This window comes from Myotis myotis, unplaced genomic scaffold (genome assembly GCF_014108235.1).
Source record: "Myotis myotis isolate mMyoMyo1 unplaced genomic scaffold, mMyoMyo1.p scaffold_m19_p_14, whole genome shotgun sequence".
In the NCBI taxonomy this organism is placed as follows: Eukaryota; Metazoa; Chordata; class Mammalia; order Chiroptera; family Vespertilionidae; genus Myotis; species Myotis myotis.
Genome location: NW_023416318.1, coordinates 39,542,128 through 39,564,407, shown reverse-complemented (window position 1 = coordinate 39,564,407; position 22,280 = coordinate 39,542,128). Strand labels below are relative to the sequence as shown.

The 22,280-nt window shown below is 43.6% G+C and overlaps 1 protein-coding gene across 1 annotated transcript in view; it reads left to right on the top strand.

Annotated features, from left to right (window-relative positions):
- The first annotated feature begins 7,190 nt into the window (after positions 1-7,190).
- The window catches only part of RASGRP3 (RAS guanyl releasing protein 3), a 107,375-nt gene continuing 92,285 nt past the window's right edge, over positions 7,191-22,280 (top strand). Inside the window, exon 1 of the mRNA XM_036334883.1 lies at positions 7,191-7,413. The gene's annotated coding sequence lies outside the window, so the exon portion shown is untranslated. The remainder of the gene's footprint in view (positions 7,414-22,280) is intronic.

Here is a 22,280-nt window from a genome sequence, read left to right as displayed (position 1 = left end):
CCGGAAAAGGACAAGTGGCCCCACAGGTAATGTCCAGTGTGGGTTCCCCTGGAGCCGGCGGGGGATGGGTGTGTGTGGGGGGGGGGGCGGGGGGGGGCGGTTGCAGCCCAGGACAGAGGCACCGGCTCTCAAAAGTGGTTGGCAATTCTCTCGTTTACCGATGGGATCACTCCGCAGAGAGAGGGCGGTGGGTGGCGGCCACTGATCACCCACTGCAGGGTGGGTGGGGTGGGTGGCGGACCGTTGTGACCCACTGCAGGGTGGGTGGGTGGCGGCCACTGTAGGTGGGGTGGGTGGCGGACCGCTGTGACCCACTGCAGGGTGGGTGGGTGGCGGCCACTGTAGGTGGGGTGGGTGGTGGACCGCTATGACCCACTGCAGGGTGGGTGGGTGGCGGCCACTGTAGGTGGGGTGGGTGGTGGACCACGTCACCCACTGCAGGGTGGGTGGGTGGCGGCCACTGTAGGTGGGGTGGGTGGTGGACCGCTGTGACCCACTGCAGGGTGGGTGGGTGGAGGCCACTGTAGGTGGGGTGGGTGGTGGACCGCGTCACCCACTGCAGGGTGGGTAAGAGGGATGACACCAGCGTTGATCCACCTCTAATGTTACCACCGCTGACACATGGATGCGTTTCCTTACAAACTTTTGCCCTGCAGTGATATAGTAAGGGTAACATAAATCAGTAAATAAATACTGGGTTAAAAATCGATTAGGCTCTTTCCATTGTGGAGCATATTGTATTTTCCTCCTTGTTCTCACCTACAGTCATGAATGCGGCTGGTCATGATATTGGCCACTGTTTCCCACATGTTGCGATATTGGCCAGCCCCCCAGCTGCTTCTTGAGATATTTCTAAGTTTTACTTCTTGATTCATGAGTACACAAGGCCGTGTCTAAATATATTATGTACAGGTTACATGAATAAGGACTCTCAAAGCTGAGTTTCACGGGCGGCTTATCAAACATCTTGCTGCTTTACATTTTGGATTTTGCGCACAAATACATGCACACGTGCAGGCTTTTGCCAATAAAAACCACGCTGCTCGACCACTTTCAACTGAGCATGACCTTTGAGTTGTTTTTCCAAGTTGGTTTGAGGTTTACGATGTCATCCCCTGTCAAGTGGTTGCCTTGTGACCCAGTGCACATGCTTCCAAAATTTCTGGCTGAAGTTACACTTTGCAGCTGAGAAACAGTGTTCTCAGTGAAAAGCTACGTGGTTGGGTAATAATTATTATAAGATTTAGTGAGCATTTACCAAAGTAAGCATTGTCCTCATGCTTTATTGCAATGAACTCACTTAATCTTGTCAACTCTGTTATGTAGATCCTATTATTAATATCATTGTTATTCCCTTTAACATCTGGACAATACTGAGACACAGAGAAGTTGAGTAACTCACCCAAGAGCACACAGAAAGTACAAAGAGCCAGGATACGAACTCAAGGAGTCTGTGTTCTTGGCAGGCCAGGGCTCTTAATCACTAACCTACTGTCACCAATGGGTTGTTTTCTACATCTTCTGTAAGGGAAATCTTTAACAACTGGTGTTTTAAAACAATGAAATTAAGAGTAGCTGGCTAGACATAAAGGCCAGCTAGACCCAAAGAAATTAGGGTCTAATGGACAGAACACCCATTTTATAGTCAGAAAGATCTGGGATTGTCTCTGGAGTGTTGACATTTGCTGCTCACTGGATATCCAAGTGCTTTCCTACACTTTCTAGGCTCCCAGTAACAGTGAAGGCCACATAATTAGCCTGACCATCGCTGTGAGCGGAAGTGATGCAGGCCACTTCCAGACTTTAGTTCTCAGAGGTCTGCGCTTGCCCTGGCAAATGGGAGCAAATTGTTATTATCACTTACCCTTCCGGATACCATCACTCCCCGTAACAGTAACAGACAGGCAGGCCTTGTTTTATTGTGCTTCGCTTTATGGTGCTTCACAGAAGTGGCATTTTTTACAAATTGAAGACAGGACCCTCTACCACCCAGAAGTGTATGACTCACTTTATTGTGGTGGTCCGGAACCAAACCTGCAATACAGAAGAATGTCTGTAGTGCTCTCCATGCAGGAGTCCGCCTGGCTCATTTAAGCATGGTGAGGATGGACTAGCCATCTTAGGAGCAGAAATGACACTAGCTTCTGTTGTTGCAGAATCTTATAGTCACCACTACTCCTTTCTTCAGAGAAATTTGAAGATGACTACAAGAATCTCTTGGACTTTCTTAAACAGTTTCAATTATTCTCAGGCTCTGAGCTGGCTACTGAATGTTGCTTAATGAGTCACCTTGAAAATTAGCAGCTTAAAATAGCAACAAGCATGTGTTGTTTCTCATGGTTTCAGTGGATCAGGAAGTAGGAAGCTGCTTGCCTGGGCATTCTGGGTTAGGGTCTTTGAGGAGACTGTTGTCAGGTGTTGGTTGAAGCTGGGATCATCTTGAAAGCTTCTAGCATCTGGGTTGGGAAGATGCAAAGTATCGGCTGGGGCTTTTGTTTCATCTGAAGCTCGACTGGGGAAGGAGCTGCTTGCCAGCTCACGTGGTTGTTGGCAGCATCCAGCTCCTTGCATTGCTGTTGGATTGAGGGCCTCAGTTTCTTGGTGGCTGTTAGAAGGAGGCTACCCTCGGCTCATTGTCACGTATGTAGCCCTCTCCAGTGGTGGCCCACAACACGGCAGCTTGCCAGCAAGGGAAAGAAAGAGTCTCCTGGTCATAGTGAATATGACCAGAAGACTCAATCATTTTACCTTGTTGCACTTAATTGCGGTGAATTGCACCCAGTAATTTATGTTAGAGTTCTAAAGCTTGTGATTGTGTTCACCTTGACAATATCAATGTAAACTCAGTTTAAACTGTTTTCATGAATTGCATAATTATATGGTTCAGGGGGTTATGTGAATTCAGACTAATCTCTTTGTTGTTTTAAGCAAGGAAACTGTATGGACTATTAAATCAGCAACCAACCTACCACTTGGCCTTTATTAGACCAGAGTGGCCGCCAAAGCAAAAATTTACTCTGTGATGGTTAAATCAGTTTCACTGCCACACTCTTTCCCATGCTGCCTTCCCTCTTTCTGTCTAAATGTTGTGCAAAAATAAGGTAGTGTTAGCACCAGTACTCTTAGAGCCCCTGGAAGCCTCCATCTGCCTTCAGACGTGTGCCATGCACCATCCCTGCAATGCTCTATTTTCTTTTCTGAAGATTTTCCTCCCAGTGATGGATTTACTTCCTCCTGCCTCCAACAGTGATTAGCTTCACAGCCCACCTTACGGTGGAGTCCAAAGGCTTTCCAAAAGGGACACACAACTGGCAGAAACAGCAAAATGAGGGTGCTCATGCTTCAAAATTAATAGACAAAACTTTTACCACAACACCAATTAAAATGTCCTTTAATTACTATGACGCAAGATTTAAGACTTGACAAAATTGAAAAAGCTCTGGGCATTTATTATGGGAGAGTCGCAAGATTCTTTTTCTCCCCATTGCATGGAAACTCATGCTGTTTTATTTTAGGTGCGTGGCAAAGTGACAGAATGCCAATAGAGACCAAAGTCAAATACAACGAAGGCAGTCTGGCTAGATTTTCCAACTAAACTTTACCAAGGTCTAGATTATCACCTAGACCTTCCACACTTTGTGAACAAAGATAAAGTAGCATTAAAAACTAGGGGCCCAGTGCACGAATTCGTGCACCTTAAAAGGAACTGTGGGCCGAGAGGTTGTGGTGGGCACAGGGGCGGGTCTCGGTCTATCCTCTGCACCCCCACCCTGCCCCTCCCACCATGCCCTGTTTCCCCCCTCCCCTCCCCACCCCCTCCTGGTTCTCTGTCGGCCAGTTCACTCCTGCCACCACCGCTCCCATGCGCTGACGGCACTGGCCTCGCTCACACCCGCTGATGGTGCAGAGCAGGAACAATTGGGGCCGGCACCAGTAGCAGGTGGAAGTGGGGCCAGTGCTGTTAGTGGGTGTGAGCAGCGGCTGCTGCCCCAAACACCCCTCAGGAGCAGGGAGAGGTGGAAAAGCCCTCAGGGGCAATTAGGGCCGGCAGCCACTGCTTGCACCAATTCATGGCACCGAGCGATTGGGACTGGTACCAGGCACTGGCAGCGGGTGCGAGCTGCGGCTCTGGCACCAGCAGCGGGTGCTAGCGGGGCCATCGCCTGCAGCAGGTGCGAGCAGTGGCTGCCAGCCCCAATCGCCCCTCAGGAGCAGAGGGAGGTGGAGAAGCCCTGGGAGGCAACTGGGGCTGGCAGCCGCTGCTCGAACCCTCTGATGGCACCAAGTGATCAGGGCTTGCGCCGGGAGCTGGCAGTGGGTGCAAGCAGCAGCTCTGGCGCCTGCAGCAGGTGTGAGCGCTGGATGGGACCGTGCGCGCGGGAGCGAAGAATTTTCAGTAACCACCAGAGGCTTGCCCCAATGACAGCGACCCACAACCCGCCGTGGTCTGGCGCCCCCACTCACCTGCTCCACCTTCCTGCCACAGACGACGCCCGCCATGTTCCTCACATGCCCCCTGGTGGTCAGTGAACATCACAGCGACCAGTTGTTCGGTTGTTCAGTTGTTCCGCAGTTTGGTCTATTTGCATATTAGGGTTTTATATAGATAGATACCTACAAGGCATACAGGTTCAGATACCTACAGTGCATTCAGCTCATTTAAGCATTAACATATAGGTTTTTTTGTGTGTGTTTTTTGAGGACTTTTGCTTGGATCTCATCTATATTGTATATGTACATTTCAATTCTTTGTAGGTGGCTGCAATTTTAAAAATCTATTTTCCTCCAGTTACATAAGCAAAATAGTTAAAGAAAGCCGCATAGCACCTTTCCTCACATAGCCTTTGACCTTTTCCCTTAGTGCCTTTTGAGCGAGTCTGTCATTAGTTTTAGATTAAGAGTGCAGAGCCTTTCTGTTTTCATAGATGCTTTAGTGCTTTGTTTCTACCCATGGGCTATAGAGGGAGCTTGTGAAGTTGTCCTTTTTGAGGAGTGAAATATGTCCCCACAAAAGAGAAGGAATGTTTCCAGAGAACAATGAAAGCCTGGTCAATGCTCTTGGAGTTTCTTAGATGTGTTCATTCTTCTCACACGAGAGCATGGTTTGCTCCCAGAGACATGTTACCCCATTGCCAGCCACTGTCAACTCATGTTCCTTTTAGACACTCAGTCTCTGCACCTGTTATATCCCAATAGTCACGGACTTCCCTCTTCCTTTCTGCTGGTGCAAGGAGGTCACTCACTCCTCTCCCTGTGTCTCTCTGTCTCTCTCTCTCAGAATTGTTTTCCTCCCCATCTGTGCCTGGGATGTAGAGAGTCTTGCTTGTCTCTCCCCAGCTCTGGCTGAGCTCATTGTTTCTAATACACAGGGCTTTGCACGACGGCTACAGATGGACAAGAAATGGCTGGTCAGAAAACAAATTACTGAGAAAGAATAGGGAGTGGGACATTATGTTTTCCTCTAGAGACTTTTAATTTAATTTCTTCATGTTTTGCTTGAGTTACCCTTATTTCAGGCAACTTGTAATTTTCAAATATACTTATATTGGTAAAGTTGGCTTTGAATTTATCCACTTATATCATGACTACCCCAAAGTGAGCGCTCCTTTGTCTCACCCTTAAATCTCACTTTGTTCTGTCCACTGCTCTTTGCCTTGCCCCAGGTTGCTTCTCCAAAGTCATTGTGAAATGAGTGTGTCTTCTTCACCGTATGTGTAAAAACTCTCTTGGCTGCCTCAGTAGGAGTCACCAGCCTAAAAAGCACTCAAAACTTTTCCTTATTCTTACATTTTAAAAAAAAATCAATGATCTCAAATCCTTTTTAGAAGGTGGGATATAAATACAGACTAAACAAAACAATTCCATAGACCAGTGCTTCTTATAACTTAGTGAGCAACAGAATCACCTGGAGTTAAAATCCACACTGCTGGGCCCTCACCAGAGATTCTGATCAAAATGCTGCTGGTGGGCGAACATCACTTAGAGTAGCCCCTCCATCCAAGAAATTCTCTCGCTATTGCTTCTCAAAATATTACCCCAATGTAAAGAGCAGCTTGTTGATAAGCACTAAGTGTAGGATGACCCGTAGCTATGTAATAAATAGGTCTCTAATAGAACCATATGAAGTAATAACATTTTTTAAAAAAATTCTGTCTTGAAAATTAACGTTTTAAAGCACACATGGTATAAAAATTAAAAGACCACAAGGTCTGCGTATCACAACCTAAACTATGCCTTATCCCAGATCTACACCCCTGCCCCTTTGCAGAATCAGCCATGTTAAAGCCTCTTGTTAGAGTAGGTGCACTTAATGTTTTGAGAGAAGAATTGACCTCCAAATAGCTAATGCCAATTTACACTTCCATCCCCTACTATGTAAATGCTTATTTCTCTCCACTTCAACGGTATCAGACAATATCCAAACTGCTAACCTGCCAGTCTGAAATGTGAGAAATGACATCTAGTTTTTATTTCCATGTGTGTTGCGATTATGAGAAGTTAAACAACGTTGAGTGGCAAGACTGTGGACAATCTTTTAGTTTAGTGCAGATGAATGACTGGTTTATAAATTCAAGCTCATAATTTCTTTTAAGCAAAAGGTCTGGTTTTCCTATTCACCTGATGACTTCTTCCTCTTGTTGGACTTTGCCTCAAAGTCCTTCACCTCCTCTTGGAGGAAAAGAAACAAATAGGGTATCGCCAGTTGTCCACCCTCTCCCTAATTTTCCCTGAGGAAATTCTATTTATATGACATTGCTCTGGGGAAAGAACGGTTAGATATAGGCTTGTTCATGGTAATTTACATGGAACAATGATATATCTCCAAACCCAAGCTTCAATTATGGTAAATGACAATTTATAGGGATACCAAACCTCGAAGAAATTAAAGAAAATTTTGAGAATGGCGCACATGCCAAAGCTGAATTTCCCTTAGCTTGTTTATGGGTATTCACTTGAAAAACACACACACACACATATGCACCTAACACTGCTTTTTGAAATCAGATGCGTTTCCTGCCTTCTTCTTTCCTCCCTACTCTTGCGACCAGTCTATTTATAGCCCAGGAAAGGAACAAGCTCCTCTGGAGGCAGGAAAACGAAGTTCAGAAAGAATAGGAGGAAGTGTGCCTGCCATTTAGCCAAACAACCTTTAATTCATTGAGCTCAAAGCTTAGCAGCTTCTGTCCTTGTTAGTTGTTAGGCGTAAACAGCTTGCAAATTGGATTTTTTCCCCCTCTCCCTGTTTTTGAACTGGATTTGGGCAACGGAGATAATGACAGCATTTTAGAACAGAGAACAGGAATCTCTAGGAGTTCAGACACGTGGAAGAGAATAGCTAAGGTTGGTGAAGTGGAGAGCAAGAGGCGATTCAATAGAGATGAACTTGAAATGATCCCGCGCCGGGGAGGTAAGGTAAGTGTCGTTTTGAAGGCTGCCTGTGGCTGTGTCTACATGCATATCATGAACTGGGATAGTGGCTCCGGGCTGTGTACTATGGCCTGAGGGCAGATCCTGATGCAACTTTTCACCGAGCTTTGCTTGTATCTCTGAAACAATGTAGATATCAGCCTCAGTTATGAAACCTGCCATTGTTAATAATAATACATGTTTTTTTAAAGTGGTTGTTTCCTTAAGATAACTTTATCTGCACTCAGGTTTCCTTCATTTCATTATTACTAGGGTGATATTGAGTAGTATAAGTAATTTCATTAAAGGTCTTTTTGAAAAATAATTTCTGGATATTTGCCTGCTTTTCTATCTTTTTTGAAGTACTGATTAATAATCCATGCATCATTTCTTTGATCAGTACTGGTGTAGAATATATTTACTGGGCCGTCAGGCATAAATGGTCAATGTTAGAAAAGTCATTTTAACCAAAATTTAAATTTTGTGTAAAATTAATTGAAGACAAAGTTTGTTTTTAAGTACAAAGCTTCTGTCTCCTGGACATCATTTTCAGACAAAGGTGAATCTTCTAGAAGCACAAAACACAGCACTGAACAGGTCCAGTGATAGAATTTGTTCATGATAGATAATTACTGCCATTTAAGTTATTATTTCAAAACATTCATTCGGCATATGTTTTCTGAGGGACCTGAAAAACGCCACTGGGTTTGGAAGTGGGAAGGTCACAAGGGAATGGATGAAATCCAAGAACAGTTGACATTGCCTGCAAACACTTGAAAAGCTCCTAGGGACATTCCAAATTCTTTCAACATTCCTTGACATCAAACAAGTGCGTTTGTTTAAATGATGCACCGTATTCGCATCCACTGCTGAAAGCATCCCGTGTGTGTGCCCTGCAGGACTGGATTAATCTTACCTCAGTGTAGAACAACGGGATAAGGTTCTGGTGGTCGATTGGAAAGGAAGAGCAGGAGGAAATAGGTTGCTGGTGTTTGGCTTTTCCCAGTGTGAGGTTGGTATGTTTAGAATCTGTCGCAAGAAGATAGCAAAGCTGGAAGCCGGGAAAGCTGAGCCAGCCAGATTGCAACTGGCGCAGGAGGCCACGGCGTGGTCTGTGGATTTCATTGGCTGTTCTCTCTCCTGGGAGACCGTAAGGGTTATTTTTTTTCTGATTAGAAAATTATAATTCATCCCATGGAAACTGTGGCGAAGTATAATATTCTTGACTAGGAAGGGCAATATTTTTTAGTTGAACTTAGGTTGTGAAAAATAGAGGGAAATAAAATTAATCTAGACAAATACGATGAATCTGAAGAGTCAAATAGAACAAAGTCTTAGCATTTATTTCCAGGACACTCTGGTGCTGCAAAGTCAATGCTGAATTCATTTTATTATTTCCGCAAAGTGAAATCCAAGGAAACCGAATTAATTGTCGCTCCGTGTGGGTCTAGTGATAGAGTCCTAGCCTACAGTGACCCTGTTAGCACGGAAGTCCTTCCACTCACCGTTTCAAAGCAACTTTCTCGCTGGGCACATTTGTGTGTGTACATTACGAGAATAAAAATGTTTTAAACACTATTGAAGATGTAAGTAGATAAAATTATGTTATACGTTTTATTCTAAGATTATATTTTCTTCACTTTTAGAAATGTTATTGTCGGTTATTGGTTTCTGGATGTCCATAGCTACTTATAAATATATTCGTGAAATGCCAATTATTTAAATCGACTTCTTGGGAACTACTTAATAGTTTCACAGATTTCTTGCTGTAGTTTGAAACTCCTAAGAATATTTTATGTTATTAGAGTTTGGTCATTTGGGGGAAAACTGCCAATGTTTTTTAGCTTCTCTATCAATTAAATAGAAATGTATTTCCTGGATTCCAGCATTACTGCTATCATCACTATGTGTTTACAGGTTACAGATTACACAGTATAGCCACCCTGGCCCTCACATTTAAATATATAAGTGTGAGGGGATAGTGTGAAGTGGTGAGAAATTGAGATGTTAGCAAATGAATCCACAATTTGTCTGGTGTGCTGGAGTGGGGTGTAAGGAGAAACATGCCTAGGTCAGGCAGCCGTACCTGCCTGGCCCGATGCTGTGTGGGGAGAGGGAGTCACATATTGATTTTCGTGCCTAGAAGCACCTTAAATCCAGATTAGTGGCCTCTGCAGGTTTTTCTGCTATGCTCTCAGCCCTTCACATTCTATAGTACAGGTCAGAAGCAGCACCATACAACCAAACCATGTTTATTAAATCCTCCTACTTATAATACAATCTCTGCCTGTGATAAACTTAACGTTTACTTGGAGAAAGAGAATTACAGAGGACACAAATGGAACCCAATGAATGAGGTAGAGAAGGAGTACCAGATAAGAAAGGCTCCATCCAGGCAGGCTTCATGGAGGTCTGAGGTTGAGCTGGGCCTGGAAGGGCAGAAGGAGATCTGATGGGTACAGCAAGACATAAGAGCATCCAAGACAAGAATGGAGCTGTGTGCATGGGCAGCGAGAGGACTGTACTTGGGTTGCCAGGTGAAATACAGAATTCCCATTTAGATGTGATTCTTCTTTTCAGATAAACAACAAGTACTTATTTTTTTTAGTAAAAGTCTGTCCCTATTGCACAGGTGTGTATGAAGTCCATTGCCTGGGACATACTTACACAAAATATTATTTGTTGTTTATCTGGTTCACATTCAATTGAGTGTCTGTTTTTATTTCCTGAGCCTGGCAACCATTCCAGGGAACGGTGCGTCAACCCAGCTCAACAGGAGCCGAGGCAATGAGCATGTGGAGGAAGAGAGAAGCATCTGGAGGCGTTGGGGTCAGACTGTGATGGGACTGTAATGCCAGACCAAGCAGTTTAGAATCTAATTCAAAGACACTGGGGAGCCACTGTGAAAAGGGAAATGACATCAATAAGATCTGCCCATTGGAGGCAGAACCTGGGGGCAAAGAGAGCAGGCCTCCAAGGCCTGGGCACGTGACAACAGAGAGAAAGAAACCAGATGGAGACACATGAGAGAGCAAATCGACTTGTTTTGTAAACTAATTTAATATGGTTCTCGAAGGAGAGGAAGTGCTAGAGAGGATGGTATGTTTTATGTCCATTAGAAGGAATAGCCAATCAAAGAGACAGCAGCAGGCCAGGGAGTTAGTAAGAAAGATGAGGTTCCACACATGTTAAGTGTGAGGCGACGACGGGATAATTAGGTAGAAATAATAAGTGCTCAGATGGAAATGGGAAACAGCCTAGGAGGGAGTTGAGGACCAGAAATAATGACAGTGGCCGACGTTAACTGAACATTTACTGTGTGCCAGGCCTTTGGTAGCCATTCTATTATGTGATGCTCACTATCACCTATGAGCAGGTTTCCTTGCTCGCCACAGTTTATAGATGAGAAAACAGAGGCTCAGGGAGGTTCTGTAACTTGTCCGTCCATGATTACCTAGCGAGGGAGAGACAGACAGAAAATGGAGCCCAGGTGTGTATGAGGTCAGAGCTCCTGTCCTGCTAACTCCCACCGGGACCGTCGAGGATCCGCTCTGGATTCACTTTCTCCTGCAAAGATCTAAGCGCGCCAATTGCCCATGCTGTAACCCAGTTCTTAACAGGACGACTGGTCTTCAGTGCCTAGCTGTGGCAGCCCTCAGAATTCTGCACCTTTTGGCGAATCCCTCGGAGGAAAAGGGAATACTTTAAATACAGAGATTCTCTTATTTATTTATTACCTCCATTGTTTTTCCCTTCAGTGCCTCATTTTCAATTTCTCCTCATTCTCTGGTGAAGTGAAGATCATGCTGGAGAGAAAACATGACCAAGGAGGGTTAAACTCCTCTCTCTCTGTCCCTGGCTGCCCTCTAGTGGCAGTATGAGGTAACGATGCTCAGCCCAGCCCAGGGACTGAACAGCCAGCCATAGACGCAAGTCCCTCAGGAAAGCAAGAAATCACAGAATCACTGCAGAATCATCTGTGGGCTCTCAAATGGTTTGGAGCCTAGTTGTGCTGGGAGATTCTGGTAAAAGACTTCGTGGAATTGCATACACCCTTAGCAGGTGGCTGACCCAAAGGACATCTTGCACAAGTCAGTTTGAGGTTTATCTTGAATGTTGTAGTCATTAAAAGTATTTTACTTGTTGAGATCCAAGATGGCCATGGAGTAGGTGGAAGGCACACTCACCTCCTCCCAGGAACAAACTTGAATTACAGCTAAAATATAGAACGATCAACCTGAATAACCAACTGAAGAGAAGTCTTATAAGCAAGGATTTACAGAAAAAGCCACCTGGAGAATAGTAGGAAGGGGGATGTGTGAAAAGGGCTGGCCTCACCCGGACACCTCCTTGAGACCCACAGGCAGCATCTGGCCTTGACCTGCACTGGAGTCCCTCCCAAGAGGCCACAGAATCTACATACCCCGTGGCAGACTCCAGACCACATCAGAGCAGGACCCACGGAGCTCCAGAAGCGCACATTGCCCCTGCTCAGGCAAAGTTTGCTTTGTGTGGTCAGCATCCACACAGGAGCCGGTACAGGATGGCCGGGGCCATTCCCCATAGGCAGGCAGCCTAAAGGTTGACCCCATTCACAGAGGGGCCAACAGCAATCCAGACTCAACTACAACAGGAAGGCTCACGTAAGCCATGGAAGGGACATTCCTGGAGCGCCTTGCTTGGGTGATAAAAAGAACAAAATGGCAACAAATACATACCTATCAATAACCGCTTTAAATGTAAATGCTCCAATCAGAAGACATACAGGGTAGCTGAATGGGTGAGAAAATAAGACCCATATACTGGTATATGCTGTCTATAAGAGACCTACCGCAGTACAAAAGACACACACAGACTGTAAGGGATGGAAAAAGACATTTCATACAAATGAAAATTTTAAGCTAGAAAAGCAATACTTATTTCTGACAAAATATACTTTAAAACAAAGGCTATAGTAAGAGACAAAGGACACTGAAATAATGATGAAGGGAGCAATCCAGCAAGAGGCTATCACCCTTGTAGGCATCTATGCACCCAACCTAGGAGCACCTACATATATAAAGCAAATCTTGCTGGACATAAAGAGAGAGATTGACAGTGCTATGGTCACAGTAGGGGATTCTAACACCTCATTGACGTCAATGGATAGATCTTCCAGACAGAAAATCAACAAGGAAACAGTAGCCTTAAATGACATACTAGACCAGATGGATTTAACTGATACTTTTAGAGCATTTCACCCCAAAGCAGCAGAATACAGTATACATTCTTTTCAAGTGCACATGGAACATTTTCTAGGAAAAGTATTTCACTTGTTTATCTTGTTAGGAAGGTACATCTATCAAGTTTGGTTATAAACTTTTAATTCACACATGTGTCTTTATTGTTAGGAAAATGTCCTAGACCTTTTTATTCTAAATACTGAAAAAATACATCATGTATGTTTTTGTCATAAATGGATATCATTTAAGAATGTGTCCTAAGGAAATATTCATAGGTTGAAACAAAAATGCATGCAAAAGACTGTTTCTCTATTTGTAACAAATTTTGGACAGATATACAAAATAGGGAAATTGTTAAATAATATTTCATGATATGGAATTTTATATGGCCATTAAATTATATTAAAATAGTTAATGGCATTGGAAACTGTTGATTATAAATGTTAAGTGAAAAAGAAAAGGCAAGACATTATATACATGGTGTGATCTCATTGCCTTAAAAATTATATATGTACAGATGAAAAAGAGTTAAGAGCAAAAATTCATACAATGAAATTTCAACAACAGGAATCTCTGGTCAGTGGGGTAATGATAATTTTTATTTTTTACTTTGTCTCCAGGATAAGCTTGTCCTACTTTTGTTGTCAGGAACAAAAACCAGTTTGCTTTTTAAACGCGGAGAGCTAAGTCCCAGTGCTCTACCCTCTTGCTGTCATGGCTGACAATCACGTTTCTGCTCAGTCAGCCCCCTGCACGGCCTCCTTGCCCTGGCAGAGAGCTGTATCCTGTTTGTGACAGCATAATTCATGGTAATGGAAAAAATGATGATGCGCTCGCCTGGCCTATGACTTCACTGTATTCATCGGCGACAGGAAACAAAGGCACACACTCTTTCTTCTTTTTCATAATTGTTTTAGGAATAATTGACAATTGGAGGAAATGAATGGCAGAAAACAATTATGGGTAGAAAAGATGGTCAGCAAATATCAGGCTGGAAAATGCCACGGGGCCCGTCTCCTGCAGCAGTCCCGGAGCGTTACAAAGATGGCATTGTTTTGTTCTCAGCCTGCGCCTGCAATCACGGTTGTTTCCACCAGCAGTTACACAATTCTTTGCTGGCAGCAATGCCCCCCCCCCCCAATATGTTTTTAATTCAGTAACCTGGTAAGCCCACATTGGGGATTTGGTACTGAATTTTTGATATACGTGAATATTCAGGGTTAATATGAACTCCCCGTGCTCATGCCCAGTAATAATGCTCCTCTAATAATCACAAGCCACCTTTTGGCCATACATAGAGTCTTCAAAGTTTGATTTTTTCATTAAACTTTTGAAAAAGTCCTGTTTCTATTTCCTGCAAAATGATTCCTAGTCTTCGTTTTAGCAGCAGCGGAGGAGGGAACAAACAACAAAAACTCAAAAGGAGTGGATCCGTGATTCACTCCAGTGTCCATGCGGCGACATGAGCACAGTTAACGAGGGCTGAGATGGAGATGAGGGCTGTGTTATCAACTAGGAAAGAGCTAAGAGAGGCCCGTATAACATGCACTAAGTAACATTTCCCTCTAACTTGTGTCCAAGACATTGAACTGTCCTGTCGGGGACTACTACACTCCTCTGGATGGGAGAACTAGCCAGACAGGGGCTACTTCGACCTTTATTCGAAGTCACACTCTCCTCTCATGAGCCTGATTTGGAGTACAATTCTGCAGCAGCTCTGACTTCCGATCCTAAGGACACTCACTGGTCATGCTATTTATCGTGGAAGCCTCCAGACCAGGGCTGGCCAATAGAGATATGATGAGAGCCACATATGTGATTCACCGTATGTCATTTTATATTTTCCAGCAGCCACATTAAAAAAATAAAAAGAAGAGGTAAAATTAATTTTAAGAATAGAATTTATTTAGCCAAGTATATCTGAAGCATTGTCATTTTAACATGTAATCAGTATAAGAGAGCATTGAGATATTCTGCATTATTTCTCCTGCAGCAAGTCTCCTGAAATCCAGCGTGTGTTTTACGATTACGACATATCTCAGTTGGCACAAGCCTCATTTCATGCGCTCAATAGCTCCAGATGCTCCGTGGATATTGTGTTGGACGGTTCAAATCTAAACAGAGGAGCTATAGTGCTGCCTGTTACATAACCGGCATTGGAGGATCAGGCTGTGAGATTTTCCTGTCCGTTCAGGACTCACAGTCCTCTCCGTTAGGATACATTCAGTGGCCACTCTCATGGACATCAACCTAAGCTGAATAATTGAAAAGCAAGCAAAGGATTGGCAGTTTTTGAGTTTCCACTTAGAACAACCCAGCTGCTTATTTAGGTGCGCAACTATGGATTCCTCCATTGAGAATAAGAATAATAGAAGTTTTAAAAGGCTCCCAATTTTGAGATCGGGACTCTATGGCTGTAAGAAAGTTTATTTTATGCCCTTTTCAAGTGAATGTAGGCACAGAAATAGATTACATTACACAGACTAAAATTAACTTCCAGGAAGCAATATAGACAACATTGTGCTCTTACCAATACATAAAAACTAGTACAAAGAAAGAAATCTTCAGCAATTCTCTCTCTCACACACACACACACACACTTCGAACAATGTGACTGCTTGCTGATGTCTTTTCTGCATTCTGCATTGTCTTGTTTGAAGGGTAGGAAGTATGCCTCAGTAATCTTGTGTAACTACTCTGCCCTGGGGACTCTCATGGCAGTCAGCTGGAGGATAAAGATAGCTCTGTGTGCTAAATATGGAGCGACAAAAATAGAGCTGGTGGGAGTGGATACAACTAAAGGAGGTGCAGGGTTCTTATGGCCCCGCCCAAGCCAGAGACCTGGACCAAGGACCCCTGAGGTGCCGGCAGTGAGTCAGAGCAAACTGAAGGGATCATAGTTTGGGTTCATGTCTTACTCCAGCAGGGTTTGGTTATGAAGTTAGATTGAAAGCAATCAGAAAATTATAAAATCAAAATGAAAGTTAAAGACATTGCAAATATAAATAATGACCATGCATTGCATGATTTACAGATCGGTCATGCTCCAAAAACTTTTTTAAAAGAATGTTCTTAGCCCTCTGCATTCACTTTTCATTTTTTTCCATAGAAACTAAGTCATAAATAGTGACTGGTATGCGTACCTAAAATACCATATACTTACAATAAAATTATTACAACGTATTCACAATGTATTATGATAAATGATTCTTTATGAAATCATAATTCATCATAAACCTGTATTAAATTATCACAATGCATTTACAGTGAAATATTATGAACATATTGCTTCTTATTAATATACCATGCATTAATAGTATGTTGATAATTGTTACATTAATAATATTTTGACAATTAACCAAAACAGGAAAAGTATATATTGAATCATCCCACAATCTCCTTGTGTCCAAAGCAATGAGCTCCGATGGAGGATCTGGGAGGCGCCAGGGGCTGTACCAGGTGCCAGGACAAGCATACAAGATAAATTAGATTTATTTTGTCCATGTTGGTAGGAAAGCACAGTGACTAGAGGAGAATGAGGGAGCAGATGGAATTCTTTTCTGAGGAGACTGCCTTATCTATGTGATTCTTAGGGGGAGAAGAACTTTTCATTTCTGCATCATTTTACTTCTGAACTTTGGATTTGCCTTCTTCAGGATGATGCACCTCCAATATTTACGCAGTGTGTAGCCATAATGAGGAGCTTTTTTGGTTCCAGATAGGGTGAGATTTCCCTGAGTAGCATTCGGACACTTGGCAGAGGAGCAGAAGAGGGGAAGGCGGAGAGGAAGGTTCTAATGCAGGAGACTGTGTCTGCTCCTGAGACAGGAAGTTGGGCACAGCTGCTCGGCTCTCCTGAGGGAAAAAGAAGGGCAAGGCTCTGGGGCACCCAGCTCTGGGTCATGCTCTACATCAGCGATTTTCAACCCGGGTGCCGCGAGGATGTGTAAAACATGCAGTACCCGCAGCCTCTTTTCCTTTAGATTGTCAAATAGAAAAATGATAACAGACAGCACAGCAATAGCTGTCTGGTGTGAATGAATCAAAATCATGCCTATTTTTATTTTTTGTCAGATTGGCAAAAAATACCTTTTTTGGTGTGCCGCAGAATTTAGCAATTAGTTTCTGTGTGCATAAGGATGAAAAAGGTTGGAAACCCCTGCTCAGATTTCCCCTGCAGCTTGGGGAGGTTGGAGGGGGTGGGGGGAGGGGGAGGAAGGTGTGTGCAGCTGGTCTTTGCATAGAGTGTGCTTTCCAAGCCAATATTTACAGCTTCATGAGTGCCCTTCACTATTGGATCCTACATTTGCTGCCATTGCTTTTTCTAATCACTAGTAAATGAGGAGGGGGTGGCAAGGTCAGGCACTAACTGGCCTTCGGGCAAGGTTAAGAAAGTCGGGTTGAGTAGGGCAGTGGTTAGTTTCACTAATCAGCAAGGGGATTCAGAGACATAGAGGTGAATTGAGATATGATTGTAGCTCGAGGAACCAGAGTCTAGGCCGGGAGGATAATGTATTCCTCTGACTTTTCTCTTCCGAATCACCTTCCTGTAATGTCTTCTGGCTGGGACCTGTACCTGAAACCACTCCCATCCCTCCAATCAGTTCACCCTTCCTTCTTCAGTATCCTCTTACGCTGTCTTTAGCTTTTAGGGCATTTTCTTTCAAACATCCATGTTTCTTCTTTGCCATGAAAAATTACAACCCCATCTACCTATCTATTATACCAGCTGCCCCCTCTAATATATTTAATCACATGATGTTTGGTGAGATTTCTTTCATCCATTCAGCTATTATTGCCTCTATAGTTAATTTTACAGGAGTTTCTTCTCTCACCAACTTAATTCCTTGAGCCATATTTTGTGCTTTTTAAAAAAATCTCTTTGGCCCTAGCTGGTTTGGCTCAGTGGATAGAGCATCGGCCTGTGGACTGAGGGGTCCCGGGTTCGATTCCTGTCAGGGGCGTGTACCTTGGTCACAGGCACATCCCCAGTAGGGGGTATGTAGGAGGCAGCTGATCGATGTTTCTCATCGATATTTCTAACTCTCTATCCCTCTCCCTTCCTCTCTGTAAAAAATCAATAAAACATACTTTTTAAAAAAATAAATAAAATTTAAAAATCTCTTTGGCCCTGACTGGTATAGCTCAGTAGCACTAAAGGGTCACAGGTTCAATTCCTGGCCCTGATTATGGTGCAAGTGGAAAGCAACCAATCTATGTGTCTCTCTCACATCGATGTTTCTCTCTCTCCCTCCCTCCTTCCCTCCTTCTCTTCCGTTGTCTCTAAAAATCATTGGAAAAAAGTGTATTTTTGGGTGAGGATAAAAAACAACAACGACCCTTTGGAGTGCATCCACGTTCCCAATTGTCCATCCACAGATAAATATAAGAAGTGAGCATACTTTACATTTCTACAATACATTCTGGGTTTCTTAAGTACTTTTCCCCTATTATTTTATGTGCTTTTTAGAAAAAACCTATGAGACAAATATTGCCATTCCCACTTTATTGTTGATTATTAAGGGGGACTCGCAGTGGCAATGTGGTGGCCTCACTATTCTTTGCTTAGATGGAGGCAGGGCTGGCCTGCGAAATCCTGTCTTTTGATCCTTCATCTGACGCAGTTTCTACTTTAGCAGCCCAGTGATCAGGCCGGGATCACTGGCTCCCAGATAGCGGGCTGGGAGGGGCCGTGGAGATGCTGTTTACAGGCAGTGCACAGCGTGACTGTTCCGTCTTCCAGGGTCTTGTGTACAATTCCCTGCACACGGACCCCCGTCCGTGCACAGTCAGCAGAGGCCGGGAGAGCGCTGCCAGACGCATACGGCCAGATGAGCCACGTGGCCTTTAGGAAAATGACTAAAGCATGAACTTCTGGGGAGAAGTTTCCATCTGTTTTCCAGATAAGCTGGATGAGAACCGTCCGTGCGGATCTGCAGATCCCGCTGAAGAACCGGTGAGTTGCCCGGAGTGGCCTGGGTGGGGTTAGCTCCCATTTCTCAGAGGCCCAGCCCCACCTGCAGGCAGGCCTCTACCCTCAGACCTCTCCTGGGGGCAGGAGCGGGCGATCGGACAGACCTGAGCCCACCTGCCCTGAGGGCCTCCCTGTCGGGAGGAAGGGCTTCATGCCTTCTGTCGGCCAGCGGGGCATCTGTTGGACAACTCCACCTGCGTTCCGTTTACCACGTTGCTGAGGTTATGATGGGGAAGAGTTCTTTCTCTTCGCCAGTTCCCTTTGTCTCCCTTCCACTTCCCTCCCCACCCCCTCCCCACCAAGTCTGTTTCCTTTGTTATTTTTGGTACAAAGAACTTTCAGTTAATTTCAAGGCTTCAGAAAATCAGTTAAAAGAGGTTGATTTGGGGAGAGGTGTCTGATCTTTTTATCTGTGCATGAGCGCGTGCGTGCATGTACACACACCCACCCACACACACACACACACACCCTACACCCGTGGAGCTGAACTGACTGAACATGGATCCATGTACTTGTTATTTTGTCAAAGTAAGAAATGTCCAAACCTGTGGACATTTGAGCCAAACTGATGACAACTGTCAGGAAGCAAAATCTCAATGGAGTGAGAAAATGCTCCGGAGAATGGCAGTTTCGCAGCCTATTTTATACATTAGAACGAAAGGAAGAGATGTAAGGAGGGTCACCTGAAATCCATTGGTGGCAGATTAAGGGGGTGGGGAGAAGCAGGGCAGGGAAATCTCTGAGATTGGATACAAGGCAAAATGGAGAGACACAAACTTCTTTTATGCGGGTGAGAAGGGGAGAGGAATGGGGCACCAAGATAACAGGGAGGGGCTCTGTGGCCGAATGCTGGTGCCAGGAGGTTTACCCTGAGGGGTCTAGATAAAAAGATCACTCTGACATTTCAAAGGTATGTTATCTTAGATGCAAAAAGACAAGAGACAGGCTCACTTAAGGTAAAGATTGACCTTGTCAAGGGCCTAGGACTGACTCCCACCATGACATGCTTGTCGTTAGGGACATTTATGGCAGATCACCCAGTGTGGTTACTTTTGGTCTCTGCGTCTGTGAGGCCACCAGGCAGGTCTCCCCTGAGCTTGTCAGGCTTAGTATTTGGCCCCTTTTATTCTCACAATTTAATGATAGTCTTTGCATTTTAATGGTGAGGTCAGTCGGCATGGATTATTGTTATTGAGGTATTAATAATGTCAATTTTATTTCCTGTTGTTATTCTTTTTCTTTTCTCTCCTGCCTTCTTTTCAGTTTTTCAAGTTTTCTTTATTCCACTTTCTCCCCTCTAGTGTTTTGGAAGTTACGTAATCTATTTTTTTTTTTTCTTTTAGCAGCTACACTTCGAATATGTATTTGATTTAATAACATCTATTATTAATATCTTCGTATTGACATCTGAATAATATACAGACCTTAGAAACCTTTAATTTTGATCTCATTCTCCCATCTTTCATGCTATTACTGTTGAAATATGTAGCTACGCTTTTTTAAAAACAATTTTCTCGAGATACAATTGACACATAATAAATGGCACATATTAAAAGTATACAATTTGGCCCAGCCAGCGTGCCTCAGTGGTTGGTTGAGCGTTGACCTATGAACCAAGAAGTCACGGTTCAATTCCTGGTCAGGACGCATGCCCGGTTTTCAGACTTGATCCCCAGTAAGGGCATGAAGGAGGTAGCACATCAATGATTCTCTCTCATCATTGATGTTTCTATCTCTCTCTCCCTCTCCCTTTCTCTCTAACATCAATAAAATATATTTAAAATATATATATATACACAATTTGATGTCTTGACATACGTATGCACCTATCAAGCCATCACCACCATCAAGATAATAATCACTTAAAAAAAGACTGATCCAGTTCACACAGGCGCATAAATGGTTGCATGTTACGAAGGTTGGCTAGTTTTCTGCAAACTTGTTTTACTTAAGAAGTTCTCTAGCTGCCCTAACCAGTTTGGCTCAGTGGATAGAGCGTCAGCCTGCAGACTCAAGGGTCCCAGGTTCGATTCCGGTCAAGGGCATGTACCTTGGTTGCGGGCACATCCCCAGTAGGGAGTGTGCAGGAGGCAGCTGATCGATGTTTCTCTCTCATCAATGTTTTTAACTCTCTATCCCTCTCCCTTCCTCTCTGTAAAAAATCAATAAAATATATTAAAAAAAAATAAGTTCTGTAGCTTCTGGACAGAAGTAACTATGATAATCCTTCATCGAAGCCCGCTGGGCGGTGTGCTAATTATTTCTCATTGCTTTCTTTATTGTCCTTAATTTTTAACTATAAACATAATACAGGTGTATTGTAGGTGAATGTACTCAATACCGTTATGGGTAGGTAAAAAAGGAAAGGCTTGTAACCCTTACCACCTCTTTCTTCAGAGTGGGTATATGTCTATAGCTTGTTGATTACTGCCCTGAACATTTGGCAGATATTTTCTATGCATTTGAAAACGCATGATTGTAATAAAAATGGAGATAAATGCATAGTAGGGTTTTTGTTGTTTTTTGATTGATTATTTGTTTTGCTTAAAACAATAATTATTTATGCAGTGTTTTTGCAGCTTGCTTTCTTATTACATCAAAGTCATCTTCCCATTTCATCTTTTTCAGACTGTACGATGCATGTAGCATTGATTTAATGCATTGCAGTTATTTTTATCAATCTCCCCTTACTTTTAGGGTGTTTCCCTTTTTGTTGTTGCTACGAGTGACACATTGAACTTGTCCTGCACACATCTTTTTGCGCTTGTTGAATGTTTTTATAGGATAAAACCCTGAAATGCAACCACCCTTTGAGTTGGTATTACCATTCCCTTTTGCGATCAGAGGTTTTATACTTACAGGGTTAAGTGACTTAACTCGTGAGTGACTGATTATGGAATGAGAATCCTGATTTCCCGGTTCTCCCATGTGCCAACATCCATACCACTCACCACACTGCCTCTCTTACTAGTCTGGGAAATGGTTAGAAAAGAAAAAGGTGATCAATGTTGGAACTGTCGGAAGGATGACGGGATTTGCAGCTAAGAGTAGTCCTAGGGAATTCGAATGCAGGGGACGTATTTCAGGCAACTTATGTTTTCCCCTGGCCCTTCCGCTGAGGACGTTAACATGAGAGCTCTGCTATTTTTAGCAGTTGCTTTTAAGCGCCCCGGGAGGTTGTGAAACCCACAGCCACTATCCCAGGCAGCTAGGGATTGCTTGCCCACTCTTTGGTTCCGAAGGAAAAGACACAGACCACCTGGGCCAGTAAGTTGGGTCCAAAATTGGACTGTTTATTTGACTTAACAAATGTGTTCTTGAATCATCTGAGTTGAATTTTGGTTGGTTGACTGCCACTTTTAATGCATTCGGGGGTGCACACATTTCTCACAATCCTGCAATGGGTGGCTTTATAAAACAAAGAAGGCTTTGATCATGTGAACAAAGTTCCTTGCATGTGTGGTGGGCATAACTTATTCTTTCTTTTCTTCAGGCAGGGAACCCTGTGCTCCGTCATTTGTGTCTTGGAGTGTGTTGGCTGGTTCAGCCATATTAGCTAATGTGGAATATATATGTTGTTACAAGTATAGACACATGTAGTCCAGCCTCTCACTCTCAAGTTTCAAACCAAACGACATGGTGAAAACATAATTTAGAAGAGGTGATTTTAGATAAAC